This window comes from Berghia stephanieae, chromosome 12 (assembly GCF_034508935.2).
Source record: "Berghia stephanieae isolate SIO BIC M18660-M18661 chromosome 12, UCSD_Bste_1.3, whole genome shotgun sequence".
Classification (NCBI taxonomy): Eukaryota; Metazoa; Mollusca; class Gastropoda; order Nudibranchia; family Aeolidiidae; genus Berghia; species Berghia stephanieae.
Window position 1 is genome coordinate 10,979,027 of NC_088371.1, and position 27,760 is coordinate 11,006,786.

The 27,760-nt window shown below is 36.9% G+C and overlaps 1 protein-coding gene and 1 long non-coding RNA gene across 2 annotated transcripts in view; one reads left to right on the forward strand and one right to left on the reverse strand.

Annotated features, from left to right (window-relative positions):
* LOC144958375 (uncharacterized) overlaps positions 1 to 6,305 on the reverse strand; it is a 135,823-nt gene extending 129,518 nt beyond the window's left edge. The window contains exon 1 of the mRNA XM_078890346.1: positions 5,853 to 6,305. The gene's annotated coding sequence lies outside the window, so the exon portion shown is untranslated. The remainder of the gene's footprint in view (positions 1 to 5,852) is intronic.
* A 1,040-nt stretch (positions 6,306 to 7,345) lies between these two features.
* LOC144957935 (uncharacterized) lies at positions 7,346 to 13,380 on the forward strand. Its single transcript, XR_013642261.1, has 2 exons — positions 7,346 to 7,514; positions 11,442 to 13,380. It is a non-coding gene; the product is annotated as an uncharacterized LOC144957935 (long non-coding RNA).
* The last annotated feature ends 14,380 nt before the right edge of the window (positions 13,381 to 27,760 follow it).

Consider the following 27,760-nt stretch of genomic DNA (forward strand, 5'->3'; position numbering starts at 1 on the left):
ATCCAGCAACTTTTCTCAGATTTCATACTTTTTCAACTTGACTAGTTGTAAAAAATATTTAAAAGTGAAATTCAGCTTAGATATTTCCAGAAGATGTACAAAAAGGGTTGATTTAATCATTTATGACAAGAACTCATTTTTGATTTTAAAAATTGGCCTTCTTACTAAACTTGGCAATGTCTAAGTTCAAACCTTTTCACCATCCGACTGATTATGTCATGCACTGTAACTTAATATGTAACTTATTTCTCCACAGCGATGTTATGTCAGAATGTGAGAACTATTTCACTTTGGTGTCAGACGTCACAACTGACTTTTTCCAATTTCCTGTTCTTTAAAATTAAATTAATTTCTATTGACGTACACTTATTTGCAGGTCCTATTACCTAATTCCTTTTGTATGGGCTCATTGTTGTAATGGAAATCAGAAATCTCAAAAATGACGTGAAATATTGTCCATTACAACAATGTTAAACTAGGCCTATAAGTGGGTTCGGATGTCAGACCTGCATATAAGTACACGTTGGTTTCTATAGATAAAGAATTCTATCGTTCGTTTGAATGGACAAATGATTTGTCAGGTCAAACTAATCTTATTTTTAATCCATTTATTTATATATTCATTTTCTACCTATATTATTTATTTATGTATATATTTATTTACCTATGTATTTATATATTTATTTATTCATTTGTCTACCTACAGTATTTATTTATTTATTCATTTATTTATCTATCTATTTATTTATTTATTCATTATTTATTTATTTATCCATTTATCTACCAATATTATTTATTTATTTATTCATTTTTTAAAATTTATCTATCTATTATTTATTCATTTATTCATTTTTCTACCTATATTATTTATTTGTTGTTTTTTTTTTTATTTTATTTATGTAATGATTTATTTATTTAATAGTTAAACGTTTTTATTATTATTTGTTTATATTTGTTTACTTAGTTGTTTGTTCATTTATTTATCCATCTGTTCATTTACTTATCTATTTATTTATTTATTTATCTATTTATTATCTTATTTTGTTTTCTTATTTGTTTGTACATATTTTTTTCATTTACTTCCTTTTTTGTATATTTTTAAAGTCCTTTTACTTATATTGGCTATTACTTATACGAATAGAATGATATGTTATTTATTTCATCAATATTTTTTCTATGCATTTATCTAATTATCTAATTTTTTAATTAATATGTGAATTTAATGTTTTTTGGTTATCATTTGCTTTATTTTACTTTATTAAATTTTTAAAAATATAATGTTAATATCGCGCATTTTCACTATTCTCCCATGCCCAATGCGTTCACAAAATTTCAATCATTGCTTTTGTCAAATCATCATTTTCCAAAAAATAATCTATTAAATTTACCTAATGATGCTATGCATTTAGGTAAAATACTCACAACATCCGCCAGCCGGATATATAACGTACTAAAGACACACACACACACACACACACACACACACACACACACCACAACAATGTAATGTAACCTTGAACGTTTATAGTCTGATTGATATAATTTAGTGAGACAGTAATCAACAAAATGGCTTTCTTTTTGTTTAACTCACTCAACCCTAACACCGACTATCTATAGATAGTTCGAAGATGACGTCACTCAGGTCTTTGTTATTGTTTTTTGCCATCCGCGTTTATGAGTAATGCTCACTGAACTGTATTAACCCGACTATAAACGTTCATGGATACACACAGTTTTGTGTGTTGGTCCGTTATACTTCCGGATGGCAATGTTATGAGCTTCTTAGCCAAGCGCATACTATCTATATCCGTAGTTTTTTTTTTAACTCCAAATCTTTATATTACATTTTTCTCAAGACAAATTATAGGCGTAGTATCAAAGCTAATGTTTCACGTTTTTACATGTTATGTTAACTCACTCAATTCTAGAGATTTTAGCTACTTTTCAAAATGGGAAAAAAAATGTATTAAAAATGAGCATGTACATAGATAGTTTTATTCAACTATCATTAACGTGTAAAAAATAAAAACATTAGCTTTGATACTACGCCTATAATTTGTCTCAGAAAAATGTAATAAATAGGCATGGGGTAAAAGTAACCCCGAGTAAACTACGGACATAGTCGGTGTTAGGGTTAAGTGAGTTTACTCAATTTATTAAGGGTCAATTTGTTTTAAACTCAATTTGGACAGCGTGGCTCAGCGGGCCTTTTGCTTCGTACCCGAAAGGTACCTAGTTCGACAGCCCTGTGTAGTCTTGATCAAGTCACCTAACCTTAGCTCACTTTGAGGAGATCCACTGCGGCTGACGCCTGGGTTATTCCATCTTCCCTTGGAATAAACCCTAAAGAAAAATTTCCCCTTAGGGATGAATAAAAGGAATTCTTATTATTGTTATTATTATTATTATGATTATTATTATTATTATTATTATGATTATTATTATTATTATTATTATTATTATTATTATTATTATTATTATATTATTATTATTATTATTATTATTATTATTATTATTATTATTATTATTATTATCATTACTATTATTATTATCATTATTATTATTATTATTATCATTATTATTATTATTATTATTATTATTATTATTATTATTAGACTTCGTTGAAGAGTTGAACTTTTGAGTATGAGGTCAATTCCGACGTAACACCGCTTCATGGTTATGGGTCATAAAATATTTTGTTTAACTCAAATTTCGTAAGTTCAGTTCAACAGTTATAATAATATGAGTTTGAGGTCAGTCTTGACAAAACAACGTTTTGGAATCGGTTTTATTGTAAGTTTAACAGTTGAACATAAAGTATAAGATCCATTTCGAATATCCTTTTGGCGGTGGTGCTTCATTTACCTTAAGCAGAAAAATTGATTTTTTAAACTCAAACAATCTCTCTACAAAACTAATTTTTGTTCTTATCAATCAATCAAAGATCATTCTTCAAAGTTTGTGATGTACAAAATAAATCTGAATTTAAAAAATGTATATTGTGTCGTAACAAATGTGACAATTTTGCTGGAGGTGGTAAGGAGAGGGTTAACTTGTTTATATATATTATTATTATTATTATTATTATTATTATTATTATTATTATTATTATTATTATTATTATTATTATTATTATTATTATCATCATCAATTTCTTTTTAAAGTCTAAATTTACAACTGAACTTTTAATATCAGCATGGGGTCAATCTGGACATGATTACATTTTAGGGTGAATGGTCAACAGTTATTTGAGTTTGAGGTCAATCTTGAGACAAAATAACGTTTTGGGGTGGTTTCAGGGTTAGTTAGTTTAACAATGTCAATTTCGATAGAATAATATGTGTCAGTTTATGACATAATCAGTCGGAAGTTGAAAAGGTTGGATTTGTATTTTATTTTTCTTGCATTTTCTGAAAGCATGTTATGCTCACCAGAGCATTTTAATCTATATTTGAAGTAAATCGGGTGATTTTTCATGAAGTTATAGTCAGATGTATGGGAAAGGTATCCAGGAACTTGTCTCAAATCTCATACCTTTTTCAATTTGACTAGCTGTAAAAAAATATTTAGAAGTGAAATTGTGACCCCTCGTTTCAAAACGGTATTAAGTCGGGATGATTATGATGCTGAATATGGAATGTGTAGCCAGAAATATCATGTTTAAGTTGAGTTCATATGCTTTATAGAGGAGAAGGAATATCATATTTTACTGTGATAAATACCAACGTTTCATATTTTTGACCAGTTTAACTATAATTTGACTTTTTAGCATCTGGTCCATCCCGACATAATACCGTTTTGAGACGAGGGGTCACAATTAAGCTTTGATATTTCCCGAAGATGCACAAAAAGGATTGATTTAATCATTTATGACAAGAACTCATTTTGGATAAAAATTGACCTTCTAACTAAACTTTGGCAATATCTCATTTTCACCATCCGACTGATTGTGTCATTCCCTGTAACATTTTAAAGTTTTGGCGGTGGTGATTCATTATTCACCTAACATGTTTACATCTAATTGCTAAAAGCCTAAATTTACAGCTGAACTTTTACTATCAGCATGGCGTCAATCTGGACCGTAGCCATCGTTAACATAATATTACAGCCTGACACTAGAACCATCTAGGACTTATAGTTTGATGTCATTTTTGTAGATTTGTGCAGCGTCCAGTGAGTTTTCATGAGTAGAGCCCAAGGAAACAAGTGATCCCATTGGTTGAATTATTGAATACAACTCACGATTTGTTTTATTTTGTGGCCGAAGACGTGTCTTTTGGAGTCTTTTTTTTTTTTGGTAGTCAGTGTCAGGCTATAGATAGTATGCAGATGACGTCATTCAGGCCATTGTTATTGTTTTTGCCATCCGCGTTTGTGAGTTGTTCTCACTAAACTGTATTAACCAGACTATAAAAGTTCATGGTTACACAGAGTTTGTGTGTTGGTCCGTTATACTTCCGGATGGCAATGTTGTGAACTCCTTTGCCAAGCGCATTCTATCTATAGATAGTATGCACTTGGCTAAGAAGCTCATAACATTGCCATCCGGAAATATAACGGACCAGCACACAAAACTATGTGTAACCGTGAACGTTTATAGTCTGGTTAATACAGTTTAGTGAGAATCACTCACAAACGCGGATGGCATAATACAATAACAAAGGCTTGAATGACGTCATCTTCATTCTATCTATACATTAATAATGGCTACGGTGAGTGTCGGGCTATAAGTTAACAATGGCTACGATCTGGACATGATTTGAAGTAATGGCTGGGTTCCATAATTAGTTTAACTCAAATTTTTCAGCCTAAAAGTTTTACAGATAAACTTTGAGCATGATGTAGGTCAATCCTGAAATAATACCGTTTTGGGGTGGTTGGTCACCAAATTTGTTTAACTCAAAACCTACGTTTTACATGTGAACTTTGAGCATGAGGTCAATTCTGAAAAAAATTACCATTTTAAGGAGGTTGGTCACATATTTTGACTCAATCAGACTCAATTTTTACTCAATTTTTTTTAAATGTAGGCCAAGTGTAACAGTTATTGAACTTTAAGCATGAGGTCAATTCTGACAAAATGCCATTATAAGGAGGCGGGTCACTTATTATGTTGAACTCAGTTTTTTTTAATTATATTATAGGTTAAGTGTAACAGTTGAACTTTAAGCATGAGGTCAATCTTGACTTAATACCGTTTTGAGACGATAGGTCACGTGTCGTGGTCAACGGAATGTTAAAAATCGACGTTACAGTTTGTTTTTTTATGATTGAAAGAGTATCTTACAGGCTTGTTAGCCCATTGGTCACGTGACGGTGGTTAGCATCAGACAGTTAAAAACAGCTTTAAAGAAAAAGTGTTAGAAGACCAAAGGCGACAACAGGAACAGCAGATTGTGATAATAAAAATAATCATAAAAATGTTATTGCTTCATGCACTGGTTAACCATGGACCTTTTATCGTTATTGTTATCATTTTCGTTGTCGTCGTCGTCATCATCGTGGTCGTTGTTAATATCGCTGGTAGCGCTAGGGTAATATAAAGGCTATAATAGATAATGGCTGGCCTTTTATTGTTATCTTTATCGTCGTCCTCGTCGTTATCACTGTTGCGGTAAAAGCAATAATAATAATAATAATAATAATAATAATAATAATAATAATAATAATAATAATAATAATAAGCCGTTGATAGATAACGACAGTCCACACCAATGAAGTGACACTTTTAAGACACCTAACTGAAGGAGTTAGTGATACAGTTACTACAACTACTACTACAACTACGACTACAACTACTACTACATCAACTGCTACCAATAAAAGTACAACCACATTAAAAACACTCGTACCGGTAAAAGAACAATTAATCCCACATAAGGTTATTGTTATGGTCGTTTATCGTGTAGCTCCAGAAACAGAACCAGAGGCAGCACCATTGGGAACGAAGCCTGCTGCTGCTGTTGCTGCTACTACTATTAGCAGTGGTGGTGGCGGTCGTGGTGGTGGTGGTCGTCAAAGTTATTGTGGCAATTATTATTTTTATTATTGTAGTAAGTTCCGTAATAATGGCGGTTTAGGAATCGAACGCGGTTGTTATTGCCTGCACGAGAATAACGCTGTGAATAGCCAGGGTTGTAAAATCCGCCTGCAACCGTCAATAAACTGGCCAAATTGTTTTTAGCACTATCACAATCATTTGAAGACGACGGTTAAGAATGGTCTGGAGACTATAAAACGACAAGAATATAGCTCTCCTTTCGCTCTTTGAGGTAGGAGTAAAAAGATGAAACCCTCACAAAAACGAAATCTTACAACTTCCGCCGTAGGATTGAATAGGCTTCCTAAACCACGAAACAAAATGTTCACGATTGTGTGTGTAAGGTGTTTTTAGCCAATCACAGCGCTTCAATATGACCCTGTCTGACCTCGGTGAGTTCGCAGGCGTTGAAATGATTGAAATGATGACCTGGTAGGCGGTGTTAACTGTCTATCGTCTGCTGTCTTGGCCCCGCCCCCTCGTCGTTTGGTTGGATATGAGATCGGCAGACGATTGATTTTTGTCTTTAGTTTCTGGTCTGCGTTCAAGGAAGACGCAAGGAACTTGGAATAGGGTTGAAGTTGAAGATCGTTGAAGAAAAGAAGAAGATTGAAGAAGAGATGTTTGTGTAAAAGAGGGAGGGGGAGAGAGAGAGAGAGAGAGAGAGAGAGAGAGAGAGAGAGAGAGAGAGAGAGAGAGCAGGAGAAGCAGGGGAGGTAAAGAACTGCATTGAGGGAATGGGCGGGTAGTATTAACATGGAATTTAACGATTATGTATTATGAAGAGCCGTGAAATCTTTGTGAAATTGTTGAAAAGACAACACTGCCATCGTCTGAAAAATCACGTTTTTAAAAATTTGGCCAGAAATCTCGTCCCCCAAATATGGATCGATTCAAATAATCTTATCTTTTCCAAAACATTCAAACCTGGGAATGAGACGAAGTCCCGGGTTTGAGAGATTTTGACAAAGTGAGGGTCATTTTAATCGGTCGATATATATGAAGGACGAGATTTATGGTCAAAAATATTTTAACGAGATTTTTTCAGTGTATGGTAGAACAGATCGTGCCTATGAAGTGATAGCAGCGATGAGCGAATGGATCGAGTTGATAAAGGAATAAATTTAGAATGATTAAAGACGAAAAAGGAAAGAGAATGGAGAATGGAGCAGACAGCAGAAGCAGCAGAAGCGATCCCTTTGAATAGGGGGAGTCGTGTGTTAGATGATGCAATAAAATCTGACACAAAGGAAATCGCGACGTGTAAAGCACAATCACGATGTGCTAAGCGCGAGTCAGTTTATTATTATTAATTGTCTTTTGGGTGTGAGATTAATGTCGGTGTGTATCGGTGGCTTTCCCAGTCGTAATTCTTCGCCGTGTTATGTGTCGTATTATATGATTTTGGTTTTGAGATTATGAACACGTTATGATTGTTGTAGTGTCTAGTCTACGAGGTGTCTCGGATTTGATGGTGAGTTGATAATTATGGGTACTTTGGGCAATGAAAATGGTGACCTTTTTGGTTTGTTGTGTAACTCTACTACGAGTCTGTAAGAGTTTTATTCTTTCCCCTTTTTATGTCGTTACATTAGTGTAATCCTCTTTTCTTTTCTTTTTTTCTTGTTCTTTTTTTTTTAGGTGCATGATTGAAGCCAAAATATTTTGTTCTATAGATAGTATGCGCTTGGCTAAGAAGCTCACAACATTGCCATCCGGAAGTATGACGAACCAACACACAAAACTATGTGGAACCTTGAAAGTTTATAGTCTGGGTAATACAGTTTAGTGAGAATTACTCATAAACGTGGATGGCAAAAAATAATAACAAAGACCTGAGTGACATCAACTTCATTCTATATATTATATATATATATATATATATATATATATATATATATATATATATATAAATGAATGTTGTCATCGTTACTAATTCATAGTCTGCTCCGTCACAATATCATACGATCAACAAAAGAAAGTGAACAGTGACTTGTATGTACTAAGCAGTGGTGATAATAACATTTTTTATTGAATTGATTGTGTCATTGATGCTTTTGGGGCCGGCATAGTTCAGTTGGTAGCGCACTCGCTTCACAACCAAAGGGAACGAGATAGATCCCGGATGAAGTCGGGATCTTTTTTGTTAACTCGCTGTCCACCCAACTGTCATTGATTATGTAGCTGGGTCTGTTATATCTGCGGATCTGGCGGAAAGACTCTGAGATAGATTAGCATCTCAACACTTTTCACGTTTTCACGCTGTCTGTGAGGCTTTGTGGTCTTGAGGTATGACACTCGCTGTCGGATCGGAGGATCCTGGGTTCGAGCCTCGCTCGTTGAGTCCTTGGAAAAGGCTCTTTACTCACATTCTCTCACAGTACTCAGGTGTAAAATGAGTACATGGCTGTTAACCAAAAAAAAACATTGCAATATCGCCTAACAGGAGTCATGTCTCGTTCTTAATGTTATGTGTTTCTGTTGGTCAGGGACCCCTTGTCATGTAACGCTCTGTGAGCACATTAAGTGGATATTGCGCTATATAAAAGCTCAAGCTCAAGTCTGTGGGGTGTTGTTGTCTTGTGGTTATAACACTCGTTCTTGGCCTGTAGGTCTCTGCTACAAAGGTCCATTCTGGACGCCATTACCTTGTATCCTTGGAAAAGACTCTTTTCTCACAATCTCAACCTGGCCGGTAACAGCGTTGCCTCTGCTGGAAAAAAAATAGTAATAATCGACTCTCCTCGTCCTTCTCCATGTCAGAGGTTGCTGTTGAGTTGGGGTCTATTGCAACGAGCTTTGAGCACATTTAATGGATATTGCTCTATTTTTATAAGCTTAATTATTAACCCCCCCCCCCCCCCCAAATAATTTTTTAATCTCTTTTTTTTAAAATAATTTTTCTTTCTCTTCCTTTAAAAAAAAAATCGTATTATTATTATTACACATTCTAAAAATAGCAACCTGTCAGCTAGACTGTCAAACCGTGACATCATATAAACCACAAGGAGTCTGACACGCGCAGGCTCATCAAACTCAACCAGCTCAATTTATGACGAGTGATTTTACGGGGCGGAGCACAGTAAAAAGTAAATAAATACACAGTAAAACGTGTAGTTATGGACTCATAAAGGGTTACTGCTTACACATCTTACGACGCTCTCTCTGTGATTTGTGTGCTTAGCGTAAAAGATTACGAAGGTGCTGCTAAGTTGTCATATATTATTATGTATTATGCGGTCCCGATGGCCCAGTTGGTAAAGCAGTGGTTTAACCACCAAAGATTCTTGGGTGCAGTCTAGTTCGTTGTGTTTAACCTCTCCCCCCCCCCCCCCCCCCCCCCAAAAGATAAATAAACAAAAAACAATAAGCCACCCCCCAAGCAAAAAAAAAAAAAAAAAAAAAAAAAAAAAACAAGAACCCCCCCCCCCTCAAAAAAAAATTTAATACAAAACAAAAGAAAACAAACAAAAAAAAAAGAAAAGAAAAGAAAGAAAAAAAAACAACAAAGTAAATCGTCTTAGCAAATTGTAGTAGGACAATAACAAAATACGGTAACGACTTTAATATTAATACATCACTTTAAATCCAAGACAGACGGCAGTTGAAAGCTACAGAGACCGGGATTGCTTCCGGCTCCAGGTGTCCCATGACAACGAAACACTAGTAGGTTGGTTCAAACCAGATTGTTTGACACAACACATTGTGATATGGACATTAATAATATTATGGTCAAGTTAACGATCAAGTTAAGAGGAAGTCATCCAAGTTTATGGTTCCCCACTCAAGAATGGATGCCCACTTGTACTCGTTCAAACCATCGGCATTAAGACAATGGAATAGTCTCACATTATCTCCAGTGAAAGAAAATTACTGTGGTCCGTGGAATCTTCAAAATTTGAAGTTACAGACTTAAAAGGGAAGAAGAAGAAGAAGAAGAAGAAGAAGAAGAAGAAGAAGAAGAAGAAGAAGAAGAAGAAGAAGAAGAAGAAGAAGAAGAAGAAGAAGAAGAAGAAGAAGAAGAAGAAGATATTGAACAGTATAATGAATATTAAACTAAGCCTTTGAGATGGTTTGGAATCGGAAGTCAACCAGCCTCAGTATCAAAACAAAAGTTGCATTTTGAATAGCAATGCAGATGTCTGCAGTGTACTCTTCTGTTGTATGTGTCAGACTGTTGGAAGGCAACAAATGCAACAGAGCAGCGATTAGGAGTTAGAGAAGTGTTCCAGACCAACTGCTTAAGAATATTACTAATCCAAAAACTGAAGTGAGTAGGAAAATGCCAGAAGATAACAGAAAATATCTATTTTAAAAAACGTCGCGGCGGCAATGGTGGCTCGAACCCGCGACCTTACTGGTACGACAACTCCGCCTGGCCGGGGAGATTGTGACTCTACCGTATGAGCTATCCACGCCCCCCAAAAAGTCGCTTCAAACTGTAGTCTAACTAGAGCCTTCTCGCCCCGACTTATTACCAATCCAATATGGTTAGAAATGAAGACCTCCGTCAGAATATGTACGAGGATGGGGATTGTTCCAGACACCATAATAGGAGCCTCCAAATAACAATGTGAAATTGAATGTAAGCTTCAATTAAATATACGAAAACAGATTAAATGGACGTTTCGGTTTTCCCTCATGTTTTTGTTTATTCATCTTAACAATGCCACTACCACATTATCTCATTCGTCTGTAGTGTTACATTCATCCTATTTTGTTGATAAAGGGGGAAAACGAAACGTCCATTTTATCTGTTTTCGAATATTAAATTGAAGCTTGTATTCAATTTCACATTGTTATTCGAGCTACGAGCAGCACCATTTACATAATAGGAGCCAGACGTTGGAGGTGACTTTGTCATGGCTGGTCTGCAGCGTACTAATCCAGAGAAGAAATATACAAACAAAATGAATAAGTGACCCATCGTCTCTTAAAAGCCTAATTTGATGTTAAACTGGTCAAAAATATAAATTGTTGGCATTCGCACCCTAAAATATGGTATCCATTCTCCTCAATAAAACATGCAAACTCAACACAAGTCTGATATTTCTGGCTATAAATTCAATTTTCATCATCTTAACCCGACTTAATACCGTTTTGAGGCGAAGGGTCACATATATCAATTTCAACAACTACTACAAAAGAACACACTACTTAACACAGAACGTTTCGGGCTCAAACCCCTTCTTCATCCAATAATAAAAACATTAAAAATGTTAATACTAATTGCCGTCTGTCTTGGATTCAAAGTGATGTTCTAACGTGTTTTGTTTTTTTTTTTTTTTTACTGTTTTTGGTTCTTGGCTGGATGAGGGTTTTGAGCCCGAAATGTTCAGTGTTTTGGTTCTGTGCTCTTTTTGAAGTTGTTATATTCATTATTGAACATTACTTTTCACAGTTCACAGCTTCTAGCAGCTTAGTATTCACAACATCCAGAGAGACGCATTCCACAAGGAAGAAGGAACATAATACGAGCAAACCCAAGGAAACTCAAAGAAGGCCAATGGAAATAGAACTGATATGCTGAAGCCGAGACCCGCACATCGCAACCTATGCAGCGAAATTCCGACAAAATTGGTGACCCCTGCTGTTGTTGCCTCAAACGTCTGAGGCACAAATAGAGATTTTTGTGAGTGAGTGAAAACGGGAATCGGACTGAGCATGTCTTTGGCGGGGAATTGGGAAACGAACGATTCTGCAGTGACATTGGGATGAGCTCCAAACGGAAATAGAGGGAAAGGAAGTCCCAAAAATAATATTATATACTCTTGGGTCTGATTCGTGGATCGAGTTTATGATCGTCTCGGACAATAACAAAGTCTGAGACTTCGTAGTCCAAGACTTGAGGAAGTCCGAGCCAACGAAAAGTAAGCTATTCATGGAGTCAGACTTTGTCTCTGACTAGGACAACGTGTGCGAAGTCTCAGACGACAGAGAGGTCAATCTATTTTTAACTGTGGATTCTCCGGAAATGTTTGACAAAACGTCATCTTCTTCTATCAATAGACTGATTAATAAAGTTTTGTGAGAATTACTCATAAACGCGGATGGCAAAAACAATAACAAAGGCCCGAGTGACGTCAACTTCATTCTATCTATATAGAACGAAGATGACGTCACTCAAGCCTTTGTCATTGTATTTTGCCATCCGCGTTTGTGAGTGATTCTCACTAAACTGTATCAACCACACTATAAAAGTTCATGGTTACTCACAGTTTTATGTGTTTGTCCGTTATACTTCCGGATGGCAATGTTATGAGCTTCTTAGCCAAGCGCATACTATCCTTAGGAAGACTTTTAGGATTACGGGGCGTAAAATAACGACGATGGAAGATCTTTATTTATCGACGACCATCATAATCATTTATAAGCAAAAGAAGTCTTTTTGATCTGACCCGACGAAACAACTGACGTAAATAAAGCTGATTTCTGTAAGACACGAGGCGGCGCTGCTGTCTTCAACTTCAACGTGATTAACAATGAATCATTTACATGTATCATCACCCTTAATGGACATGATCTATATTAACTTTCCATGTGCTCGAGGTCATTGGACACATTGCAAAATGTGCTCAAAGTGACCCACTTAGAGACGCATTCCACAAGGAAGAAGGAACAGACAAGCAAGTGTTCACAGCTTTTTAAATATCTAACATCGCGATTGGTCACTTGATTCAGCTTGACACATGGGTATGTTTACAACATTTGTAAACAAAGCAGCGTGTGTACATTTGTTAAGAAATATCCAATTGTTGGACAGCAATAAATCGTGTGATTGATGACCTGCTTTTACGGAAATTACATGAATATAGATCTCTCCCATTAATTTGAGTACCGTTGCAGTTTTAATGTCTCGATAAGGAACCAAGGGGGATAAACTCATAATGAATACAATTATTACCGTTACCATTATCATTAATGGTGAATCTAATGAGCTAGAAAAACTTCTTCAAAATCTCGTTTCAAGTGGATTCGGGGTTTAAGCAGGATTTCCAATGAAAGATATCATATTAGCAGATATCTCGTGTTGACAATTTTTAGGGCACCTAAATCGACATAAATGTATTGAACATCTTGCTCTCACAGGAAAGATAGAAGGTAAAAAGAGTAAAGGTAGACCAAAGAAAAACATATTTGAATAGTTTGAACAGCTGGGTGACAAAGAAAGAGAAGAGTAATATTAGTTGGTTTTTTTTTAAGGTTGTCTGACAGAGAGATGAATGGCGTACCATGATCACCGATGTCTGGTACAGACTTGGTACTTGTAGAAGAAGAAGTGTTGTTGATTTTCTTTCGATTTTCCAAAAATAACAACAAAATAAATCTAATTCAAACAATTTGATTCGATTTGGAATTGTTTTGAAAATGTCCGATTTGACAAAAGAAACACTCCAATCAAGGCTTTTAATTTCGAATCAAGTCGAATTCAATCTGCACAGAACTGGTTATGTCAGTGTTCTTGTTTAATGAACCGAGTTGATAATAGGGCTGGAACTGTTTAAAGGTGTTCTATTTATACGAGAGGGATGAAAAAATATCTTAAGTTGTTATAGATTTAGGATTATGTCAAGTGGGTCATTCATAACGGATCGCGTCGGCCCTGACTGAGTGACTCCAATAATAGGCATTGGCGAGAGTAATAACAGTAACAGTTGGGAGTGATAGCATTGTGTCACATTCTGCTTGTTGAGTGGCCCGTGATGGAATTAGGATAATATCAAAATAAATGGAATTTTTACAGTATTGTTGTTGTCGTCAATAATGTGCCCGGCAGCTGCTGTAAGGTACAGTGAAATCCTTTGGGAACGATCTATAGATAGAATGCGCTTGGCTAAGAAGCTCACAACATTGTCACCCAGAAGTATAACGGACCAAAACACAATTCTATGTGTAACCTTGAACGTTTATAGTCTGGATAATGCAGTAAAGTGAGAATTACTCATAATTGCGGATAGCAAAAAACAACAACAAAAATCAGAGTGAGATCATCTTCGTTCTATCTATAACGGAAAATAAGGGGAAAAAATTGTTATATAACAAAGCTGTTGGGAAAGGGGCGGGGGGTGGTGTCTTGTTTTGTTGTTTTTGTTTTGTTTTGTTTTTTGTTTGTTTGTTGTTTTTTTTTTTGTTTTTTTTGTTTTTGTTTTTTTTTTTGTTTTTTTTTTTTTGTTTTTTTTGTTTTTTGTGTGTTTTTGTTTTTTTTTGTTGTTTTTTTGTTTTTTTTTTGTTTTTTTTTTTTTTTTGTTTTTTTTTTTTGGGGGGGAGGGGTGGTGGTTTGGTTTGGTTTTTCTTTACAATTTCATAGGATTTTGAATAATTGCATTTAAATAGATTTGTAGTTGATTGTGCAACGAGACAAGGCGCAACACGTGTTGCACTCAGCGTAACGACGAATTTGAATGGCGATTTCATACAGATGGTGTGTATTGTATTGTACTTATCGATAATGTATTGATCACAACACGGAAGAAAACTTGGATCTATTCTTATAGATAGAATGAAGTTGACGTCACCCGGATCTTTGTTACTGTTTTTTTATTATTTTTTTATTTATTATTTTTTTTTGTTTTGTTTTGTTTTGCTATTTTGCCATCCACGTTTATGAGTAATTCTTACTTAACTGTATTATCCAGACTATAAACGTTTTGTGTGTTGGTCCTTTTTTAATTCCGGATGGTAATGTTGTGAGCTTCTTAGCCAAGCGCATACTATCTATTCTTCTCTTTAGCCTTTAGGCCTGAGAGACACGAGTGCCTACTATAGATAGAACGAAGTCGACGTCACTCTAGTCTTTGTTATTGTTGTTTGCCATCCATGTTTATGAGTAATTCTTACTAAACTGTATTAACCAGACTATAAACGTGTAAGGTTACACATAGCTTTGTGTGTTGGTCCGGTATACTTCCGGATGTCAATGTTGTGAGCTTCTTAGCCAAGCGCATACTATCTATACAATACTAACACGATTTTTTGTGTTTGTGGGTAGTTGGTTTTTTGTTTTGTTTTGGTGTTTGTGATTTGGCAAGGTTTGTGTTTGTTTTTGTTTTGTTTTTTTTTGTGTTGTTGTTTTTTTTTTTTGTGGGTTTTTTTTAGTTTTTGTTTTTTGTTTTGTTGGTTCTTTTTTTTTGCGTTTGATAAAACGATTTGAAAAGTTCATATTATATTGTGACCTATTACATCAAAACGGTATATTTATTGATGTTTTTTTCAAGAGGGCAGTTACAGTTTTTGTCTTCAGTGAAGATTATTTTGGGGCTAAGTGGTCTTGTGGAATGACACTCCCTTTCGGATTGGAAGGTCCTGGGTTCACCTGTTCGCCGCATAGTTGAGTCTCTGGAAAAGGCTCTTTACTCACATTCTGTCACCGTGCTCAGGTGTAAAACGAGTACCTGGCCCTTAACAGCGCTGTCTCTCTCTCTCGGGGGGATAAAGGGTAATATCGTCTAGCATCCCGTGACACTCCTACCTCACTTGCTAATCCGTGACACTCCCATGTATTACGTCATCAGGCGAGCCTCTCTCTTCGTAGCCATCGTTAACATATAGATAGTATGGGATTGTCTAAGAAGTTCACAACATTGCCATCCGGAAGTATAACGGTCCAACACACACAACTATGTGTAACCTTAAACGTTTATAGTCTGGTTAATACAGATTAGTGAGAATTACTCATAAACGCGGATGGCAAAAAACAATAACAAAGGCTGGAGTGACGTCATCTTTGAACTATCTATAGATAGTTCGAAGATGACGTCACTCAGGTCTTTTTTATTGTTTTTTGCCATCCGCGTTTATGAGTAATGCTCACTGAACTGTATTAACCCGACTATAAACGTTCATGGATACACACAGTTTTGTGTGTTGGTCCGTTATACTTCCGGATGGCAATGTTATGAGCTTCTTAGACAAGCGCATACTATCTATAGCCTGACACTTACCAAATGATGACGTCAAAATGCCAGTCTTTTTTGTCATAAAAGAAAACAAATTGTGAGTTGTATTCAATAGTTCAACCAATGAAATAACTTGTTTCCATGAGCTCAACTAACGACAACTCACTAGGCGGTGCAAAAAAAAAAAAAAAAACAAACCATACAACCAAAATACTGACGTCCAAAACTTCAGTCCCATTTTTGGTTTCAAGTGTCAATCATCGCCTGGTTTCATGGTGTGATGTCTCACTGAAACTGTATTAACCGACTATAAAAGTTCATAGTTACACAAGTTTGCGTGTTGGTCCGTTATACTTCCGGATGGCAATGTTATGAGCTTCTAAGACAAGCGCATAACATTACGATGGCTCCGTTTGACGCCACACGAACCTAAAAAATGACGTCAAACTGCCAGTCCTCGAGGGTTCGGTTCTTGTGTCAGGCTACGCTCTCTTTCACCTCCCCCCATGCCCCCTCCCCCTCATCCCTTATCCCTCCAGCAAGCGGTGGTGCGCTTACCCAAAGATGACGTCAAAATACATGTTCTTGTGTCAGGTTTTAAATTAACGAACGCAGCAGTTCCAAACGCAGCAGCTCTGGACTTACTCATTCGGCTGCTAAGCTCGCTACTGTCTGGATTGGTAAACAAACTCAAAAAGCTACTTTTTAATCGTAGAGTTGAAAATGGAATTTCAATGGTAGACATTGGATTCAATAGTCTGATGTCACATCGCCCAGCATCGGCGACCATCGTGGTTCTAAACAAAGAAAATCGGTACTTTTTATTCTTCATGCTGACAAGAACTTTTCATATATCTTGTGATCAGAATGCATAAAAGTCAAAACATGATCAGATTTATAATGGGTTTTTTTCTTCTGGATACACTTTCATGCTCGTTAGAGAAATATTTCATAAGGGAGTCCGCCATTGTTCCGATATTTTAGAGCCAGTTACCAAGTTACGGGGGAAGTGACGTCACGTCTGTTGAAGGGTATTCAGTGAGATAGTACAAGATAAGACAATCAGTTGTTCTGTAATTACCTCAACGCTCATTGTAAAACAAAAACAAAGAAAAAGAAGCAAGAAAAAAAAGCCCCACGCACTGCCAAACTCACAATGTAAAAAAAAAAAACGCAAAAAACTAGGGCTTTTATATAGCGCTTTACAAGAGGTCCCTGACCAACAGCAACACGAAATATGTAGAACAAGACATGACGCCTGACTGTTAGGCGATATTACACATTTTCCGACAGAGAAAACGCTGTTGACGGCCAAGTACTCATTTTACACCTGAGTACGGTGAGAGAATGTGAGTAACGAGTCTTTTCCGAGGACTCAACTATGCTCCGAGCTAGGCTCGAACCCAGGACCTTCCGATCCGAAAGCGAGTGTCATACCACGATACGACATAGCCGCACGATATTTACATTTTTGTCTGAAAATTTTACCATTTCTATTAAAATGGCCTCCGATATCGAGCATTCTTCCAAACCCGAGTCTTCAAACGGGCTTTAAATAAGATAAATTTAAGACTTTATTTTAACAAGCTGATGGTCATTTAAATTGTTTCATTGACGAAGGAAAAGTATTCAGTTCAACATTTTAAAACCCTTTTTTTTTCTTTTTTTTTTTTTTTTTTTTTTTGGGGGGGGGGGGGGGGTTCTTTTTACTTTTTTTTTTTTTTACGCGTGCGATTTCCGGGGGTCTGATGAGTGACGTGGTCGTTGTGGCGTGTTGCAGATTGTGATAAACACGTAAACACACATCCTGACGTGTGTAGAGTCTGGCGTCTTTGAAGTCAACACTACCTACATCATTGTCTATAACCTGTCTCAATGAGACATCTCACTACAGTCGTATCTCGTTGAACAGGACATCATGTCTAAGAACATATTGGAAGTCAACACTACCTACATCATTGTCTACAATGTCTCAATTAGACATCTTATCACAGTCGTATCTCGTTAAACAGGGATTCAACACGACCCACATCATTGTCTATAAACTGTCTCAATGAGACATCTCATTACAGTCGTATCTCGTTAAACACTATCCCCTATCTAAGAAAATCTTTGAAGACAACACTACCTACATCATTGTCTATAACCTGTCTCAATTAGACATCTCATTACAGTCGTATCTCGTTAAACACTATCCCCTATCTAAGAAAATCTTTGAAGACAACACTACCTACATCATTGTCTATAATCTGTCTCAATGAGACATCTCACTACAGTCGTATCTCGTTAAACAGTATCCCCTATCTAGGAAAATCTTTGAAGTCAACATAACCTACATCATTGTCTATAACCTGTCTCAATGAGACATCTAACTACAGTCGTATCTCGTTAAACAGGGATTCAACACTACCTACATCATTGTCTATAACCTGTCTCAATGAGACATCTCATTACAGTCGTATCTCGTTAAACAGTATCCCCTATCTAAGAAAATATTTGAAGACACCACTACCTACATCATTGTCTATAACCTGTCTCAATGAGACATCTCACTATAGTCGTATCTCGTTAAACAGTATCCCCTATCTAAGAAAATCTTTGAAGTCAACATTACCTACATCATTGTCTATATCCTGTCTCAATGAGACATCCCACTAAAGTAGTACATTGTTAAACTGGATCTCCTGTCAAAAACTTGAGCACTATCCACTAAACGTGCTCAAAGCGCTTTGCAAGTGGGTCCCTAGCCGCAAGCAATATTTTATTATGACGCCTGTTAGGTGATAATATTACAATTTTTCTAGGATAAAGACAACGCTGTTAATGGCCAGATACTCATTTTACACATGAGTTCGGTAACAGAATGAGAGTAACAAGCCGTTTCCAAGGACTCAAGTATGCACCTCTCAGAGTGGATCTCGAACCGATTGGTAGGCGAGAGTTATACCATTGAACCACATAGCCGTACAAACCCAAACCCAAACCCAAACACGGAAACCCAACTGATACGGCATCCTCCAATTGGATTCAATAGTCTGATGTCACGTCGCCCATAACGGCGGCCATCGTGGTTCTAAACAAAGAAAATCGGTCCTTTTTATTCTTTATGCTGTCTAGAACTTTTCATATGCCTTGTGATCAGAATGTGTAAAAGTCAAAACATGATCAGATTTATGTTTTTTTTTTCCCCTCTGGATACAGCTTTATGCTCGTAGGAGCAATATTTCATATGGGCGTCCGCCATTTTTCCGATAGTTTAGAGCCAGTAACTAAGTTACCACGCGTCATTACGAGGGAAGTGACGGTACTACTGTTGAACCGTATTAACCAGTATATTTTTCACCAATCAAAACATGGAAATTGTGACACACCTCCACAAGTTCTCGGACAAAGATAGATGGTTATTTATAAACTGTAACGTGAATTAAATTGACCTCTCTCTGATCATTGTTATTGTTTTTATACTGCCAAAATGGTGATAAGTTATCACACAGTTTTCTCGATCAGATTATGAACGTTTAAATTACACATAGTTTTCTGTATTGGTTCTATTGATCAAGCGGTAGAACATTGGGTATTTTACTTTAACACATATCATCCATAGTAAAACCTGTGTAGTTTGCCGTGTCTACCAACCACTGCCATTGTTTACATGATGACGATTGTCCGAGAGGCGTGGTTATCTACCTGTCAATTGACGAGTAACAGAGCAATTCGCCACATACAACATAAATATGGATTTAGTAAGTGGATTATTTTGAAAAAGAAAGATTTTTTTTTAAAAAGACTAAAAACATTTCTTTCAAAATTAATGTCTTTGGTGAAGTCCTAAAATTAGGAATTGAGAAATACTGTGTGTTTTCTGGGATTAAAAAAAAAATTTTGAGTGGAGTAAAGAAGGAAGTTGGGGGGGGGGGTGTTCCGGGACATAGTTACAACAACAACAAAAAAGTGAAAAAAATATTTTTTAAAAATTTAAAAAAATAGAAATAAGCAGGACATTTCTAGGTAGGTCTCTCAAGTTCGGGTTTGTACTTTATCCCATGTTCTGTTTTCTTCTGGCATTTTTCAATTATCTACATAAGTTTATTTTTAAAATATATATTATATGAAAAGAAGATTAAAAACAAAAAACAACGACAAATAATTTCAAATAATGATTGTCTTTGCAAAAAAAAACTTTTTTTTATCAATTCTGAATTGGCAATTCTGGAAGTCTCTTTGAATCTCGTCTCCTGCAATAAAATCTACTGTAAACATCTTAATGGTTAATTTATGTAATGCAATGGTTGCATCGATTGAAACAAAAACAAAGCACGGAAGCGATACAGAAGTATCTAGCGGCGGCGGGGGGCCACATGCAAGCATGGGATGCAACGAGAGCCAGCCGAGCCGACAGTCGAGGGGGGAGAGAGTCTATGGGGAGAGAGATCTGCTGGCTCTATGGTAAACAACGTTCTATACCACCCACGGCGTATCTTGTCTCCCTCCGTCCGTCCGTCCGTCCTTATAGCCGCACTCTTCCAACTCTGGCACTCCCTTTTTAGCAATCCACTTCAAGCCTCTCTATCTATCTCTCTCTCTATCTCTCTCTCTCTCTCTCTCTCCACTCTCTGATCTCTCCACTCTCTATCTATATATCTCTCTCCAGTCTCTATTTACCTAACCCCCTCCCTCTCTTCCTCTCTCTCTCTCTCTCTCTCTCTCTCTCTCTCTCTCTCTCTCTCTCTCTCTCTCTCTCTCTCTCCCTCTGTGTGTGCGTATGTGTGTATATATGTGTGTATGTGTATCTGTCTGTCAATCTCTGTCTCATATAAGCCGTCCTTCATCTTCCAGATACATTGCTGTAAGATGCTCTCATCAAAGTAAAGATACCAAAAAGTGTGTATGAAACATTGTCAGACAAAGCAAGGAAAAAAATATACAAGAGAAAAGATTTTTAAAAACCCTTCCTTGACTGGGGATCGAACCTCAAACCTCCTGATTACCGCTCAGACGTGCCTCCATTACACCACAGAAGTTACACGATAGTTGACGGGATTTAGTGCCTATGTACATCATTCTTCAAAAACACATCATTGCCTTTTTCACCCTGGGTCAGGGTATAGGCCACAGACAGTTTCCATCCTTCTCTATCCTGGGCTAACTTTTTTAAAATCTCATTCCATGTCTTATCACTTCTCTCTTCAAGAACACAGTTTGTTTTTAACGGTTTTAAGGCGTTTGCGACACAGAAGGTCATATCAGCGTCAGTAAAAAGGAAGACAATGGGATAGTAATAAGTTCTAGAAGTACAATTAAAGCATCCAAGAAAAGATTAGACAAAGGGGAAGTGGTTCAAATAGAAAACAGGTGTAGATTTCAAGAGCACACGCAAAGTAATTAGTTTGAGATAACCTAAAAGTCTCATCCAGACACAAGCACACATGTCCCAACTAAGAGGGATACACTCTACTGTTAAAACATAATACAATGCATAACAGAGAGATGATTTACAAGGAATGAAATATCATCTCCAAAAACTAACTATACATTTGACTGTTTCCCTCTCAGCCAGGGTATCCGGCCTGGGCCAGGACAAAAAAACAAGTAATCTCATTCCAAGACAAAGACAGAAAGCAAGTTGGAAAACAGGTATAGATAGTTCGAAGATGACGTCACTCAAGCCTTTGTTGTTATCAGCGGTGTGGAGTATTGACGGCATATGGTGGTGCCATGATTAGAAGAAGAAAAAAAAATTCTTAAACAGTGAACACTATTAAGAGAAGAGAGCACATGTTAAAAACTCTCTTTTTTGGAAGGGTGGGGGGAGGGCCGATGGTTTCTACGAGTGGACAAAACTCACACAAACAAATAATTCATGAAAACAACAAGCCACAACACTGAGATACAATTTCCGTGTGAAAAAGTCTTTGTAATTATTCTTTGTCCACCATTTAAAGGATTTGATTTGGTAGATAATGCAATCAATATGTTATAAATGTAAATCAAAAGAGAAAAGAAAAACCTATGACAGAAATTACTTTTAGTACTTGTAAAAAAAATCTGCACGGCGATGTTTCATCTCTGCAAATCTTTTTATAATTTGTTTATTGAAATCTGGAATGGCATCTATTTCAGCTTTGTGAATTGACAGAATCATAAACGAATTTAACCGCTCCTGTTTCATCGAATTTTGCGAGAAATTTTTCACTCTTTTAAGGGTGTTTAACAACGTTCAGGAGGTCAAGAAATACGATGGAAGTCGTTAAGGTCACTATAGCCTATAGATGTCCATGATTTGTCAGTGTTTGTTGTATCTGTAAAAAGTAGGCAATAAAAACAAAAAAAAACTTTGTTTTTTCTAAACGAACTGTGAGCCATTCATGTATGTCATACCATGTCACTGAAAAAGAGCGTTTTCGAGATTTCCACACCTGTGTTAATTCAAAATCAGTTGGTTGGTGAGGAACTAGTCTTTTTATTTCTAATTTGTCATCTAGTGTCAATCTCCCAAACGGTCGTAAAGAGTGAAGTAAAGAGTCAACTTGATTCATTGCAATTCATCGTTTAACAAAACAAAACTTCAAAGTATATCTCAAATAATGGAAATCAGTGGAATACGATTAATGATTGCACAAATAAAAGGTAGCAGATCTGAAAGCATCACAAAGAAAAAATCACTCCACTTAGGTCTAAGTACTTAAGAAATCAAAAAACACACCAAAGTATAACTGTTGACAATTTTCGCTTTCTTTCTCTGACTGACACAAATACACAAGCACACACACACACACACACACAAATAAACACTCATACACACGTAACCATCAACTCGGCACTACAAGCAAGAAAAATGTTGGTAAATTCATCCACAATTCTTCGTTGAAAAGAATTACTTTATTCAATAATCGTGAAAAAGAGGTGGGGGGGGGGGGGGTTTGATATGTCATTATTTTAAGTTTTATGTTTTTTTCTTTGCTGCTTACAAATAAACTTGACAATGATCAGTGTTTTTGACAGTTAATGTAATATTTTGGATGGCCGAAGTTACCCTAATTATGACGTAAATGGTGCAACATTGGCGCATCCCCCCAGTCCAACGATGGAGCTCTCAGATCCTGGCACAAGTCGAGGGTTTTTCCGCTATTAAGGATATAATTCGACCCAGTTTCTCGCTCAATACAGTAGCGATACTAAAGGATAAGAGCATTAAACTGCAAATAAATTGAGTGTTAGAAACGTGCCAAAACCAAGAGAGATAAACATTTTATCGCGGCGAAGTGGGTTTGAACCTGCACCTAATTGAACGACAATCCGCGAAACAGGTTGAGAGAGTGCCTAAGCGGTACCCAACACGTATAAAACATTCGGTTTCAAACCAATCATTCTAGATCCTCTCAACAAAACTTCTTAGAAGTGCCGATTGTTAGACGACCATCGAAAGTAATTTTGACAGCAGTTAAGCTTAATAGCCAAATTCTCATCACAAATCATATAAACAAGAAACGATTGAACATTTCATGTAAGCTTCCGTGTAATGGTGAATTTTTAATTCACAAAAGTGAGTGGATGGCTAGATATGGAACAACAAGATATGAAGTGAGTAGAAAAGTGCCAGAAGACAATAGAGAAAAAATTTTATCGCACGGTGGAGGAGTTTGAACTGCGACCTATTGGTACGAACTCCGCCTGGCTGGTGAAGCGTGGCTGTGACCGTGTGAGCTACCCACGAATCACAAATTTCGTTTCAAACCCAAAGTCCTTTCTAATCCCCTCAATTTCCACTCTTTAAGGATGCGATACGTTCGACATCGACGAAGTAATTGACCAGCAGTTAAGCACTATAGCCATATTCCTCATTACAAATATAACATAAAAAGATTGACATTGAATAACACGGTATGGTGAATTTTTATCAGAAAATGTGAGGAGCAGAGCTCTATCTGGTAACATAAGATAGGGTGAGTTTAAAAGGCCGAGACAATAAAATAAATTTTTGTCGCGGCGGTGGTGTGTTTTTAACCTGCGACCTTATGTAGTACAACTCCCCTGGCGGAGAGACGTGCTCACCATCTTCACACGTAACAAACAAAACTTAAGCCAGCGAATATGTCGTACCAATAAGGTCGCAGTTCAATACCCACCACGCCGCGATAAAAATTTATCCTCCACTTGTCTTCTGGCACTTTAACTCACTTCAAAATCTTGTGTTACCAACATAAGTCCTGCTCCACTTCCTTTTTCTGAATAAAAATATCACCCCATACACCGAGCATAACTCAATGCTCAATCGTTTCTAGTAATCTTCTGGATGAAATATGCTATAAGTTAACTGCTGGCCAAAATTACTTGCAAGATGTGCGAACGAATCGCGATACAAAGAGTGGGGGGGAGGGGATCTAGAAATGACTTTAGGTTTGAATTGAATATTTTTGCTGCGTGGATAGCTCACAGTAGATCCACGCTCCACCTTGCAGCGTTGTATGGCCGTACCATAATGGTCGCAGGTTCAAACCCCACCACCGCCGCGATAAAAATTTTTATTCTCTATTGTCTTGCACTTTTCTACCACATTCATATCTTGTTGTTACCACATTAAGTTGCTCTCACCATTTTCTGAATTAAAAAGACATCTGGTACTAAGGATTGCTTGCATGACGGTGGTTGATTTAGTCACTTAATTCGCACTAGATGTCAACCAACACACGAGTGGCCAGTGCGTGATTCGGAATTTTGAATAGAGTGGGACTAAAAAGGCGGTATGTTGTTGGTGAGTTGGCGAAAGACAGTGGAGTTAACATTTCTCAGTTTTATTTTAAATTAAATTATGCTGTTAATGATTTTTAAAAGATTGGTGTGGTGCCTGGCACCATTCGATCCAATGGCCCCACGCCACTGGTTGTTATATTTTGCCATCTGCGTTTGTGAGTTATTCTCACTGAACTGTATTAACCAGACTATAAAAAAACATATGTTTTGTGGTTCAAGTCAGTGATAACATTCCAGTTATGTAAATTAATAGCTGTTAATGATTTTTAAAGATGTGGTGCTGGCACCATCGATCCATGGCCCACGCCACTGGTTGTTATATTTTGCCATCTGCGTTTGTGAGTTATTCTCACTGAACTGTATTAACCAGACTATAAAAGTTCATGGTTACACATAGTTTTGTGTGTTCGTCCGTTATACTTCCGGATGGCAGTGTTATGAGCTTCTTAGCCAAGCGCATACTATCTATACGGGGATAGAAGACACAGTATGTACCCCCCCCCCCCCCCTTGACACTTTGGAAGGTCAGGAACCCCACCCAGATTCTTCACAAGGGAGACCCTTATCCATTTAAGACCATACCAGACCAAAAGATAGTATGCACTTGGCTAATAAGTTCACAACATTGCCATCCGGAAGTATAACTGGCCAACACACAAAACTGTGTGTAACCATGATCGTTTATAGTCTGCTTAATATAGTTTAGTGAGAATTACTCAAAAACACGGGTGGCAAAAAACAATAACAAAGACCTGAGTGACGTCAACTGCATAGCATACTATCTATAGGGCTGAGAATAGTCATGACATTACGTCTTCTACTCTTCCGGCACCAAATTCCTTGGAAGTGTGTATATGTAACCAGTCCTTGGAATGACTAATAATGAATAGGTTACATATTGAATCATAAGGTGGTACTGTATAACTATTTCAGTATCAGGATGTGTAAGGAGATTCTTATAAATAGTATGCGCTTGGCTCAGAAGCTCACAAATTAACACCACCACTACAACTACTACCACCACCACTATCACTAACACTACCACCACAAGCACCACAACCACCACCACCAATAAATGACGTTTATGTATCTAGTTTACATTTAACTCGTGTATCGCTCGACAGCCAAGGGAGATAATTCCGTCAAGCTGTCAGCCATTAGTAGCCATCACCCGTCTCCACACCCACCCCAATTCTCACTAATTAATAAATAATGTGGGAACATTACTCACCTACTCCGGGAAAATATAATTTTTAGAAAATGTTTTAAAATTAATTTGGCCAGAAAATTCTTTGCGTCAAATTTAGTCCAAGATTTGAGAGTTTTTGACAAGATGAGGGCCATTTTAAGTTTATCGATATATTTGGAAGAAGAGATTTCTGGCCAAATTTTGAAAAATGTTGGGGTCTCTACGTTGACATCATTAACTTGGATACAGTATGAAGTTGGCGTCACTCAGGTCTTTGTTATTGCTTTTTGCCATCCGCCTTTATGAATACTTCTCACTAAACTGTATAGATAGTATGCAGATGACGTCACTCAGGCCCTTGTTATTGTTTTTGCCATCCGCGTTTGTGAGTTGTTCTCACTAAACTGTATTAACCAGACTATAAAGTCATGGTTACACAGAGTTTGTGTGTTGGTCCGTTATACTTCCGGATGGCAATGTTGTGAACTCCTTGGCCAAGCGCATTCTATCTATTAACCAGTCTATAAAAGTTCATTTGGTCCGTTATAGATAGAATGCGCTTGGCCAAGGAGTTCACAACATTGCCATCCGGAAGTATAACGGACCAACAACAAACTCTGTGTAACCATGAACTTTTATAGTCTGGTTAATACAGTTTAGTGAGAACAACTCACAAACGCGGATGCAAAACAAAAACAAAGACTGAGTGACGTCATCTGCATACTATCTATACTCCCCATGGCAATGTTGTGAGCTTCTTAGCCAACCGCATACTTTAGCACAGGTGAGTCCTTGGAAAAGACTCTTTTCTCACATTCTCTCACCGTTCTCAGGTGTAAAATGAGTACCTGACCGTCAACAGCGTTGTCTCTGTCCGAAAATAAATGTAATATCGCATAACAGGCCTCATGTGCCGTCGTCATAAATGTTAAATGTTGCTGTTGGTTGGCCAGGGACCCCATTGTAAAGCGCTTTGAGCATATTTAGTGGATATTGCGCTATACAACAGCTCATTTCAATTTATTTATAAAATGAGTTTTGTGGGATGGCAGCCGTAACAGTAAATTCCTTTTGGCGTTTTAAAACTTCCGGTCCATACGTGCAGACGGACTTTATCATTATTATCGACATTCTGGTTTTTGTAGCGCGAAGCGAACTCTGACAATTATTTTTGTAACCCATCGTCTAAAAACAGTATTATATCGCTATGGTTTTTTAGACTTAAATTTGTCATTTTTACATCATTCATCACATTTCATCATCTCGGTCACAACTGACATAATACCGTTTTGAGTTGGTGGGTCACAATTTCGTACTGAGATTGTCCCAAAAAGTCGTTTTCACGATAAAATACTCTAGTACTAAGCCATTTTGAAAAACTACGGGAAAAATAGTTTTCATCGGTTTCCATCAGTTATAGTTAGAATGAAGGTGACGTCACTCAGGTCTTTGTTATTGTTTTTTTTTTTTGCCATCCGCTTTATGAGTAATTCTCACTAAACTGTATTAACCAGACTATAGATAGTATGCGCTTGGTTAAGAAGCTCATAACATTGCCATCCTGAAGTATAACGGACCAACACACAAAACTGTGTGTATCCATGAACGTTTATCGTCTGGTTAATACAGTTCAGTGAGCATTACTCATAAACGCGGAGGGCAAAAAACAATAACAAAGACCCGAGTGACGTCTCTTCGAACTATCTATAGATAGTATGCAGATGACGTCACTCAGGCCTTTGTTATTGTTTTTGCCATCCGCGTTTGTGAGTTGTTCTCACTAAACTGTATTAACCAGACTATAAAAGTTCATGGTTATACAGAGTTCTGTGTGTTGGTCCGTTATATTTCCGGATGGCAATGTTGTGAGCTTCTTAGCCAAGC